The following is a 12,499-nucleotide window of genomic DNA, read 5'->3' on the forward strand; positions in this document are numbered from 1 at the left end:
ATAGCAAACACACTGATGTGATACAGAGCTAAAGAAGAGAGAGAGGGTTACAATAACATAGGTAGATACCGTATCATATTAAATGATATGCTACTTTGTGTCATGCATGGTAATAAATAAGATCATCTATGATACTACTCTATGATACTGTGCACTATGAACGTAGTATCATATACTAGTATCATATGCATGATATATACTAGTATATGATACTTCCCACTATGGGTAGCCATAGAGATGTAAGGCCTCACGGCATCTTCCAAGTTGTCGCTGACCATAGTGGTCGTGGTGGTGTTTCTTCTCGGCTTGGCGGGCGCCGCCCATAGTAGGAGGAAGCTCGTCTCCAGCGGCGGCGATGAGCCGTGCAAGAAGATGATGCTCTACTACCATGACATCCTCTACAACGGCGGCAACAACACAGTGAACACCACGTCGGCAGTGGCCACAAAACTGGCGGTGCTGAGCGATAGCACCTACTTCGGCACGCTAGTGGTGTTTGACGACCCCATGACCAAAAGGAAGGCGTTGCCCGTTGGGATGGAGCAGCCGGCGGCACGCGTAGGGGTCTACTTCTACGACAAGAAAGGGTCCTTGAACTCGTGGTTCACCTTCTCACTCATGCTCCAACTCCACGGCGTACAAGGGCACCCTCAACCTCATGGGCGAGAAAACACGGGACATCTCCATCATGGGCGGCACCAACGACTTCTTCGTGGCGCGCGGCATCGCCACGCTCTGCACCGATGCCATGGAGGGCTTGTACTACTTCCGCCTGCAGATGGACATCAAACTCTACGAGTGCTATGTCTGATGTCGGCAAGAAGGTGGGATATCTGCGAGCGTGTGCCAATAAGGAGTGATATGCTGCTGCGGTGTTTGTTTTGATGTTTGGTGTGGTGTGAGAGTTGCATGCACAGGCCTATGTGTGTCATTCCCCAAGTTTGACTTTATTGTGTGTTAATTTTTTTTGGACTAGCCATAATGGAGAGTAACATACACTAGTAACATACACATATCCCTAGACTATATTGCTACCTTCATAGTGGGTATTAACATAAGTGTGGTGTCATGCAAAGCTTCATTTATTAGGTTATAGACGACTCATATTGCATTGGGACATGTGATGCTACGGTAACTAGCTAAGTTACTCAAACTACCTCTCTCCTCATTAACTCATTGCCATATAAGCAAATATGTTGAGTTGGACTCAATGTTACTGTTGAAGTTACTCCCACTGTGGCTAGTCTTAAGACTAGCCACAATGGGGAGTAACTTAGACTAGTAACATGCATATGTTACTAGTCTATGTTACTACCTTTATAGTGGGAAGTAACATATGTGTGGTGTCATGCAATACATCATTTATTAGGTTATAGACTCATCTTGTCTTGGTATATGTGATGTTGCTCATACTACTAGTAACTAGCTATGTTACCACATGCCTCTCTTTCTTCATTAATTGATTGCCACATCATCTATTTTATCTAGATATGTGTGATGTTACTACATATGTTACTCCCACTGTGGGTAGTCTAAGGATCTACTCCCTCCTTTCCAGTTTATAGAGCTCAAATCTGAAATCTCATGTAACGCACCAAGACCGATGTGCCAGGTGTCCTCCAGTCATTCGATGGTGTTGCCTTGTCATTGCTTGAGTGTCATGCATTCCATATCATGTCATCATGTGCATTTCATTTGCATACATGTTCGTCTGATGCATCTGAACATTTTCCCCGTTGTCCGTTTTGCATTCCGGAGCTCCTATGTCCTCCGGTGTCCCTTTCTACCTCTTTTCATGTGCGGGTGTTAAACGTTTTCGAATTGGACTGAGACTTGTCATGAGGCCTTGGTTTACTACCGGTAGACCGCCTGTCAAGTTTCGTGTCATTTGGACTTCGTTTGATACTCCAACGGTTAACCGAGGGACCAAAAAGGCCTCGTGTGTGTTACAGCCCAACACCCCTCCAAAATGGCCCAAAACGCACCTAAACCCCCTCCATCATCTAGATCGTTCGATCACGATTGCGTGGCCGAAAACCGCACCTCATTTGGACTCTCCTAGCTCCCTCTACCTCTATAAATAGCCCCTCCTCCGAAAATCTCGGGTCCATTTCGCCCCTAACCCTAGATCCCTTCGTCCTCAGCGCGCTGGACACGTCGCCGCCGCCAACCACCGCCTGCCACGTGGCCACCCGCCACCCGCCGCCGCTGTGGCCCGCCCGGCCCGCGGAGGGCCTCCGCGGCCCACCTCCTTGCCGCCCCTCGCACCCGCGTACGCCGCCGCCTTCCGCCCTCTTCCACCGCATCGGACACGCCGGCGCCGACCCTGCTGCCTCGTCTGTCGCTGGCGCTCCACCGCCTCCTCCACGCCGGCGCACGACGCACCTCACCGCTGCATCCCCGACGCCGGCGAGCGCCGCTCCTCGCCGCCCTCCGTCGCCGGCCCCCTTCCCCAGCTCCGGTGTGAATACTAATCCTTCATGGTAATCGAGATTGTCATGTAAATCCTTCTCAACCGACGTTTTCTCTTCAGGTGGATCCAATCTTTTCAACATTCACAAGATCAACTCAAAGTCTTCTCAACGTGGGTCGTTTCATTCGTCCCAAGTTGCTTTTCTTTTACCCACCCTCCCACCCTTGTTTCTTCAAGGACTCAGATTTCTTAATCAAGTATCCATCTTATGCATTGAAGTCTCTCCATTCTTTTCCGTCAATGTTCTTACCCGGTGATGCTCATGGAGATTCTAACGGAGCTTCTAGTTCATCATTCTCCATTCTTTTCTTCTCCGGTGGATTCAAATCAAGCTTGTGGTGTTGATCATATCTCTTTTCCTCCTTTCAATGCCTTCTCTTACTGGTGCACCTCATATTCAGTCATTTCACGCTATTCAATTGTTCCGGAGTGCTGAAGATATCTCAAAAGATTTGTGTCTCCATTATCATCCGTCCAAGATATCTCGAGGTTGTTATCTCTTTCAAGTCGTTTAATTCAACCGGTGCTATCTCCTTTTCAAGTAATCGTTCAACGGTGTTTCTTTTGAGTGGGCCCTAACCCACGGGTCTTGTCCCAGGATCTTACCTGACTCTTCTATTTTCCCGGAGTTACTCCCAAATTCTTTTCAAAGTTTGATGTAAGAATGATTCATCATCAGTCCAATGCTTTCTCCAAGATCTTTCATAATCCTTTTCATCGTTGGCTCAACCTTTCCATTTTTCATCCCGGAGTATCTCAACAATTTGGTGGTGTTTCTCATCGTCATTCTCAGATTTTGAAGACCGAAGAAGAGTTTTTCCTCAAAACTTCTCCATTCTCTCGAAGATTCGTGGTTCTAGCTTAATACTATCCTCTCTTTATTGTTTTGATTGTGAGAATTATTTTCACCCATCCGGATCATTTCAAGAGTATTTCAGTTTGTTGTCTACGAAGCCCATCATTTCAGAAGATTTATTCATTCTAGCTTTCAGCTCTCGTTCTCCAAACCTTACCGGTGCATCATTCAAGTATTCTCTAATCAGCTCATCATCTCTTCGTTCTCATATATCTAAATCCTCTCAAGCATCTTCGTTCTTTTTATAAATTCTTCCCGGTGTTTCTTTATCTTTACTTCGTTCATTTTCAATTCTTACGGTAGTTCGTTCAAGATTTCTCTTCCTTGCTTATCATATCAATTCATTTGTTGTTTCAATCCTACCGGTGTTTCGTTGAAGACCTTATCAAGTTATCGATATCTCTCTTAATCCTTTTCAATGAGAATAAGTAGTATGCCAAATCCATTGTTGGTCATCAATTTAAATTGATGAAGGATAAGCATAATGTAATTCTTATTCTTGTTTCATCCAAGTGATTTAATTCCCTATTCCGGAGGCTCATCAATTCCTGATTTCAATTGTTTCATCTTCTCTTTTTCCCAGAGTTCCAACCTGTTTTCAACTATTTCACCATGGAGATTCATCTAAATCGGTACAAGGATTCACCTTGTGTTTTCAACTTCTCTTTCCTTCCGTTTGATCATTCTTTTGTTTACCGGAGTTCTTCATGGAGGTTCTACATGATGGTTCATCAAGGATTTAATTCATTCTCGAAGTTTTCATGGAGATTCTTTCCAGAGGAGCTCTTGCTTTCTTCATCCTGTAATTCGGAGTGCAATTGTGTCGGTGTACTAGAGTAGGGGTACCCTAGTATCCCGAACTTGTGCACGGGCAGTCGCAGCATCCCGCGGCAAGGCTTGCCGGGTAACTGCCAAGGTCCTCCGTGGCTCCTTTGGAGCCATTCAAGAACAAAGTATCCAAGTCAAAGAGACAAGACCCCGGCAAGAGGAGCTTGCTGGGAAGGCCAACCAAGGCACCTCAAGACCCCGGCAAGAGGAGCTTGCCGGGAAGGCCAACCAAGGCATCTCAAGGAACTTGCCGCGACGCGTCGCACGTCCTGACAAGGCCCGGTGAGCGACAAGCTCCCAGGCGCGACAAGACAACAACCGCGGCAAGGCGCTTGCCGCGGCAAGACACCACTGTGCCCGCGCTCCAGCACATCCACCAACGTGTCGCTCTGGGACCCTTCCAGGCGTACGTGGTGGGAGGCTGTGCAGCTTGCGGTGCGCGGTGGCAAGCGGCGCTGACAAGATCGCCATCGTGGCAAGCGGTGGCGCCCCTGACGGTCCCTTTTTTGCACTATTTAGGCGACACAGACAGGCATTTAAGGCCCTTGTCCCCTGCCGTCAGGGTTAGGTATGATACACTGTAGTAGGTAGCTGTACCTACCGCAGTACCTTTCCATTTTTACCCTTCGCCTCCGTTGCAACCTGTTGGTGACCCCTTGAGCATATAAAAGGAGGCCCATGCGCAACGTGGAGGGGGGTTCGGGGGGAAGAACACTCACGCTCGGTCTCGTTAGCTGCTGGTGTGTACTGTAGCACTCCACGCTCCCGAGCAAGAAATCAATACAAACCACAAAGCAGGAGTAGGGTTTTACGCATTCGTGCGGCCCGAACCTGGGTAAATCGCTCGTGTGCTTCGCCTCGATCTGCTCTTTGTGCGACCTCCGCCCCCGCCGAACCGAAAGGGACTCGGCCCGCCGGTCCCATAGGTGTTCGTGGATCAGCCCCCCGACATCTTTGGCGCGCCAGGTAGGGGGCGTCGAGGTTGTGTGAACCAGATCCGGCGTTCGCGCGAGCTAGATCTTCATCATCTTCATCAACATGCTGCCGAAGAAGAAGGCTTCGGAGGCGGCTGCTCCGTCCGCGCCTTACCCACCACCGCCGGAGCAAACGGCTAATGGGGCGGACGCCGGCAGAAGAACGAGCGTCGACGAAGGAGCTCACGGTGCCGCCAGTTCCAAGGATAAGGCTGCACTGCCCATCGGTGGCGTAGCCGGCTCCCACAACGACCGGGCGCACTCCAAGACCTCGGCGTCCGTACATGCACCGCGCCCATCTCATGAGGTGCGGGACCGGCAGCGTCATGGTGCTCATGGTACCATGCGTTTGCTGGACCAAGATCGAGCTGGTGGATCTCGGAGCGCTCAAGACCACCATGCACGTCAACATGCTGGCACGAGCGAGGCACGGTCGCCTGGACAGGATATTGCTCCTTCTAACGTAGTTAGAAGTCCGAGCATATCCCGCTCCTCGCACCGTTCGCCACCACCACCCGCCACTATAGCAGAAGCTTTAGCGTGAGCTCAGCTGCTCCTAGACTACCCTCCAACGGCGGACAAGATCGACGACTGGAGGGCCACCATCCAGAGTCTCATCGGCTTCGCCAACGGCGACACTCAACGGCAGCCGAGCACGTCGCAACCGCGGCAAGTCAGCCAGGCACGAGCCGGTGACGACAAGACCGGTGGGGGTGCAACTACTGTGCACTCTCCGCCCCGAAGGCCAAGATCACCGACTCACCGGATCCACCTTGACAGCGGCTCCACCGCGTCATCAGATCCACGAGCTCGCCGCGATCAGCGCCAAGTTCTTCACGAACGACAGCAAGAAGACGCTCGTACTCGCATCGAGCGTCGAAGAGAAGCGCGACGTCAATCAGACCAGCGCGCTGGGCCCTCTGTTGACATGCATGCGCTAGGGGAACCAGGCGACTTGCCGTACGCGGTAGGTCGCCCTGCGTTCACTCGTGAGCTGCGGCAAGTCCAGTGGCCCAGCATGAAGAATTTCAAGCCAGACGTACCAGAGAAGTACGACGGCAAGTCGCATCCGTCGGAGTTCCTCAGCATCTACACCATTGCGGTGCAGGCTGCTGGGGGGCGGGACGACAAGATCCTTGCCAACTACTTCCCGCTGGTACTCAAGCCCAACGTCAGGTCCTGGCTCATGCACTTGCCGGACAACTCCATATCTTCCTGGGCAGATCTATGCCATCAGTTTGTCGGCGCCTTTACAGGCGGCCACAAACCTCATGGCCAAAAGAGTGACCTTCATTTGCTCGCCCAGAAGGAAGGAGAGCCCCTGCGCAAGTACATTCAGAGGCTCAGCCGTGTACAGCACAACATCTCAGATGTCCACCCTGCCGCGGTCATCAGCGCGTTCCATCAGAACGTGCGTAACCGCAGGATGCGGGAGGAGATGGCGATGTGCAAGATCAGAGACGTCGGTGAGCTGTATGCCCTGGCCGACAAGTGTGCACGTGCTGAGGAAGGGAGGAAACTCCCCGGAGAGAATGTAGGAGCAGGAGGATCTGACAGCGAAGATGCTGCCCCGGCAAAGAAAAACCGGCGGCGGAACAGGAAGAAGAAAGGCAAAGATGTGCTAGTCGTTGAGCAGTCCGGCAATGGAGGTGGCGCCAAGAAAGCCAAGGTTGGTAGCTCCGGCAAGGAGATTGCCGCATGCACCAACTGCCAGGCTGTGGCAGTCGCCGACAAGCAGGACGGCACCGACAAGCAGTACTGCAAGATTCACCGCACCAAGGGCCATGACCTCCAGAGCTGCAAGAAGGTCGAGCAGCTTGTCCAGCAACAAAAAGCTGAGTACGAGCGACGAGACAAGGAGAGGGCCCAAGGAGGCGCTGGAGAATCTGGCAAGAAGCGCGCCGGCCGGGGAGGACGCCGTGGCAAGGCCAAGCAGCGGCAAGGAGACAGACCTCCCCACGGCCGCGACAAGGATGAAGACGACGACGACGACGAAGACATGGATGATGTCGAGACCAGTGAGCAGGAGTTCCAGAAAGCCACAGAGGTCTTGTGCGTTGACGGCGGTGCTTCTCTGCATTCTTCACACCGCCAACTCAAGCAGTGGGTGCGGGAAGTCAATGCAGCAGAGCCACCTGTCGAGTCGCGCAAGCTTCTGAAATGGTCCAGCACGCCTATCATCTTTGATATTGAGGACCACCCTGATCGCACAACTACGGTCGGGTGCTTGCCGATGTTGGTTTCACCAACTATCCGCAACCTCAAGGTCACTAAGATGTTAGTTGACGGCGGGGCCGGCTTGAACCTGATCTCCTCCGCTGTACTCTAGAAACTCCAGATCCCTGACAGCGAGCTCGAAGAGACCGGCACATTCCAAGGAATCAACCCAGGAAGGAGCAAGCCGAAGGGGAAGGTCACGTTGCCAGTAACATTTCGCAGCGAGCTGAACTTCAGGACTGAGAGGGTCACCTTTGACGTTGCCGATATTCCATTGCCTTACAATGGGATACTTGGCCGTCCAGCACTTGCCAAGTTCATGGCAGCCTCTCACTATGCATATAACATGCTGAAGATGCCAGGCCCGATAAGCGTCATCTCTGTCCCCGGCGACAAGAAGGATGCTCTTATCTGCGCCGACAAGATCTACTGGGAAGCGGCAGCCGCAGAAGATCGCAAGTCACTTGCCGCTGAAGCTCCCGGGGGGAAGAAGAAGACCAAGTCCGGCAAGAGTTCTGATGCCCACTCCGGCAAGCGCACCTCTTCGGAGTGCTGCGCTGCCGTCGAGGACGCACCATCGAGCTCCACCGGCAAGTGCAAGAAGATAATGGCAGCTCCGCCAGAGACGAAGAAGGTGTCCGCCAAGGAGGACGGCACTGGTGGTATCTTCACCATCAGTGGAACTCTCGACCCTAAATAGGAAAGCGCGCTCATTGCTTTCCTGCGGGCGAATGTCGACGTGTTTGCATGGCAACCGTCTGACATCCCCGGTGTTCCCAGGAAAGTAATTGAGCACCACCTTGCCGTTTGTCCTCATGCGCGGCCCGTCAAGCAGAAGGTCAGGAAGCAGGCAGTGGAGCGCCAAGAATTCATTGTAGAAGAGATCAAGAAGCTGGAAGCAGCAGGCCTTGTCAGAGGAGTGCTCCATCCTACGTGGTTGGCCAATCCTATTGTCGTGCGCAAGGCAAACGGGAAATGGAGACTTTGTATCGATTTTACCGATGTTAACAAAGCTTGTCCCAATGACCCATTTCCTTTGCCGCGCATTGACCAGATTGTTGACTCCACAGCCGGATGTGATTTGCTTTCATTTCTTGACGCATATTTAGGATACCATCAGATCTTCATGGCAGAAGAGGATGAGCAGAAGACCGCATTTATTACTCCATGTGGCACGTACTGTTTCATACGGATGCCTTTCGGATTAAAAAATGCTGGTTCAACATTTGCAAGAGTAGTCCATGTCGCTCTTGAGCAACAAATACACAGAAATGTAGAAGCCTACATGGATGACATAGTGGTCAAGAGCAAGAACAAGGCAACTCTGATCCAAGATTTAGACGAGACCTTTGCAAATCTGCGCAAGATCAGCCTCAAGCTCAACCCAGAGAAGTGTGTGTTTGCAGTCCCCTCCGGCAAGCTTCTCGGGTTCTTCGTGTCTCAGCGGGGAATTGAAGCCAATCCCGACAAGATCAAGGCCATTGAGCAGATTGAAGCACCAAAGCGCGTCAAGGATGTACAAAGACTTGTCGGTTGTGTGGCTGCTCTCAGCAGGTTTATCTCTAGGTCTGCTGAGCACGCCCTGCCGTTTTTCAAATTATTGAAAAAGGCAGGTCCAATGAAATGGACTCCGGAAGCGGAGGCTGCGCTGCAAGACTTGAAGAGATACCTGTCCTCCCCTCCAATACTTGTCGCACCTAAGCCACAAGAGAAGTTGCTGCTGTATATAGCAGCAACCAATCAAGTGGTTAGTGCTGCGTTAGTAGTAGAGAGGGAGGCAGATGACGAGCCAGCAACCACAGCAAGCACATCCAGCGACAAGCAACGGGCTTCCCCGGCAAGCTCTGGTCCTAACAAAGATGGATATGCGCAGATGCGCGAGGAAATACAGAAGAAAATGGTACAGCGCCCAGTTTACTTTGTCAGTTCCCTTCTGCAAGGGGCTAGGTCAAGGTACTCTGGCGTGCAAAAATTGCTTTTCGGCCTCCTCATGGCCTCGAGAAAGCTGCGCCATTACTTCCAAGCACATGAGATCACAGTTGTCACTCGCTTTCCGCTGAAGAGGATATTACAGAATCCAGAAGCGACAGGCAGGATTGTTGAGTGGGCACTGGAACTGTCAAGCTTTGGCCTCAAGTTTGAGAGCACTTTGAAGGCCTACAGATGGAGCATGTTCCAAGAGCTCAGAGCGCCATTGCCGATGGCCTGTCAAAGTGCGCCGCACTTAAGTTACCTGTGGAACCAGGGATCTTTGTGCTCAAGCTGACTCAGCCGTCCGTAACGCCATCAACTGGACAGAGCAAGAAGAGGAAGTTGGTTTCTGGTGACTATTTGCCGGCAGAGCTTCCCGAAGCCGCCGCCAAGAAAGTCCCCAAGATCAACGCCAAGAGCGCTGAGGAGCAGTTTGCTCCGGCAAGCCCTAGGGTTTGTTCCGTTGAAGCAGAAGCTCCCGACGAGTTTTGCTCCGGCAAGCTTGCCGAGGAACATCAAGCTCCGGCAGAGGCTCAGGTTCTCGCCGTAGAAGCAGATGTTCCCGCAGCAGCAGATTTGCCTTTAGTCCTTGTTGTCGAGCCACAAGCTCCAGCATGGGCACAGCAGATTGTCCGTTTCCTTCAGACAGGAGAACTTCCCGAAGAGCAAGAAGAAGTGGAAAGAGTAGCCCGGCAGTCAAGTATGTATCATTTTGTCGACAAGACACTGTACAGAAGAAGACTCAACGGTGTGAAATTGAAGTGTATTCACCGGGAAGATGGACAAAAGCTGTTGGCAGAGATACACGGAGGCATATGTGGTCACCACATTGGCGCAAGAGCACTTGTCGGCAAAGCTTTCCGGCAAGGTTTCTTTTGGCCGACAGCCCTCCAGGATGCAACTGCACAAGTAACCAAGTGTGAAGCGTGCCAGTTCCATTCCAAGCAGATACACCAACCAGCTCAAGCTCTCCAGATGATCCCTTTATCCTGGCCATTTTCGGTCTGGGGGCTCGACATCCTCGGCCCCTTCCCCCGAGCAGTCGGGGGCTTTGAGTACTTGTACGTTGCAATCGACAAGTTCACAAAGTGGCCGGAAGTGGAACCAGTGAGGAAGGTGATAGCACAGTCAGCAGTCAAGTTCTTCAGGTCGATTGTTTGCCGCTTCGGGATCCCTAACAGGATAATCACCGACAACGGTACGCAATTCACGAGTCGCACCTTCATGCAGTACGTCCAAGATCTTGGCGCCAAGGTCTGCTTCGCTTCTGTTGCTCACCCGAGAAGCAACGGTCAAGCGGAGAGGGCAAATGCTGAAGTGTTGTGCGGGCTCAAGACCAGAACTTTCGACAGGCTGCACAAGTGCGGAAGAAACTGGATCGAGGAGCTGCCGGTGGTTCTTTGGTCGATCAGAACGACGCCAAATCGAGCCACTGGCCAGACACCTTTCGCTCTAGTCTACAGAGCAGAGGCAGTTATCCCCACGGAACTCGTATACGGGTCACCTCGAGTGCTCGCTTATGATGAGCTCGAGCAAGAGCAGCTGCGACAAGATGACGCGCTGCTCCTTGAGGAAGACCGTCTTCAGGCTGCTGTGCGAGCTGCTCGCTACCAGCAAGCTTTGCGCCGCTACCATAGCCGCAAAGTTAACGCCAGAAGTCTCGAGGAAGGCGACCTTGTCCTTCGGCATGTTCAGTCCGCCAAGAATTCCAACAAGTTGACGCCGAAGTGGGAAGGCCCTTACCGGGTGAAACGAGTCACTAGGCCTGGCGCTGTCCGCCTTGAGACCGAAGATGCCATTCCGGTGAGCAACTCCTGGAACATTGAGCATCTTCGTAAGTTTTACCCGTAAGGCGCGGTTGCCGGAACCTGTTCCGGCAACCACCTTTTGTACAAGTCTTGCCACTGTTGCATGTAATCCTTTCCCCGTGCATAAGTAAAGCTCATGTGCTCCGCACATTTTGTCAATTTCATGCTTCCTATTTTTTGCATGTGTTATCTGACACTTTGTGCAGCACCTACTCCACGGTAAGCAATAACGAGCCATAAGGCTCCATATCTTTATTTCCTCTTCTTTCTTTTTTCTCAAGGAAAGAAAGGTTCCCTCGCCCACAAGTTTGCCGGGGGGGAAAGGAGAAGATAGTGGTATGGACCGGGCGTCATTCAAGGAAGTTTCGCCTTACCGGGAAGCAAACAACAGAAAATCTAAGTTGCCAAAATTTGAGCAATCAGATTTTTTAAATTTTAAGTTATCTCCCTTGAACGACCGCACTTTGTATGGAAAACCTGTGCGCAGAGGAACCAACTCGTAGCTAGTTGCGCCCTTACTTTGTTTCGAGTCCGCTCAACAACTTAAGTGAGCTGCAACTAGCTGCGACAAGGTTTCTTGTCGGTAGCGGCACCGCCAGCAGGCTGCTGACGTCCCGCACTCAGCGCTCGCGGCTCAGGTGCCTGCACCGGCAAGTCCCCTGAAAGCGTAGGGCAAAAACATACAAAGGGAGGAATCAAGTAAAGGGAATAACATTGCAATCAATATCCAGAATAAAGTTATATTACAAAGATAGCTTGTCGCGGTTCTAATAGATTGTTTTCATAAACATGACATACAGCGGCAAGAGAAGAAGAAATGGGTGGCCTAGTCTATGCGATCGCCTTCGATCCTCTTGATCCCGCTCACCTTGTCCACAATGGGTGCGACAAGGGCCTTGAGCACCTCCAGATCAGCATCCGGCGGCAGGGTCTTGAGGACGTTGGTGAGGTTGAGGCCCGGATTGCGGAAGGCCACCTTCACCAACACTTTCTGAAGAGCTCCCGCGCAGATCTTGCGCGACTCATCGGCCAGCTGCTTCGGGATCCTCTCTCGGAGTCGCTGGAGGGCCGTCGCCACGCCCTTGAAGAACAGGACGAGCTTGGCGCTGGGTTGGAGGTTGTCATCGGAAGGATACGCGAGATCTTCCATCCCCAGCCGTGCCAGCTCCCTATCAATGTCTGTGGCAGCATTCACCAGACTTTCCGTCCAATGCTCCACAGTCTCCCTGAAGGCGTTTTGGGTGGCGGCAACACTCTCCAGCAACACCTTGTCGGCCTTGATCTATTCTTTCAAGGCCGCCTCCTGCTTCTTGGCGCCATCCAGAGCCTTGGTCAAAGCGGTCAGCTTCAGCTCAAGACCCATGTTGGAGTC

General features: G+C 52.0%; 1 pseudogene; it reads left to right on the forward strand.

Moving 5' to 3' along the window:
- Positions 1–237: 237 nt before the first annotated feature.
- Positions 238–811, forward strand: LOC147984134 (dirigent protein 5 pseudogene; annotated as a pseudogene).
- The last annotated feature ends 11,688 nt before the right edge of the window (positions 812–12,499 follow it).

Source organism: Triticum urartu, chromosome 2A, assembly GCF_056163025.1.
Source record: "Triticum urartu cultivar PI428250 chromosome 2A, HENAU_Tu73, whole genome shotgun sequence".
NCBI lineage: Eukaryota > Viridiplantae > Streptophyta > Magnoliopsida > Poales > Poaceae > Triticum > Triticum urartu.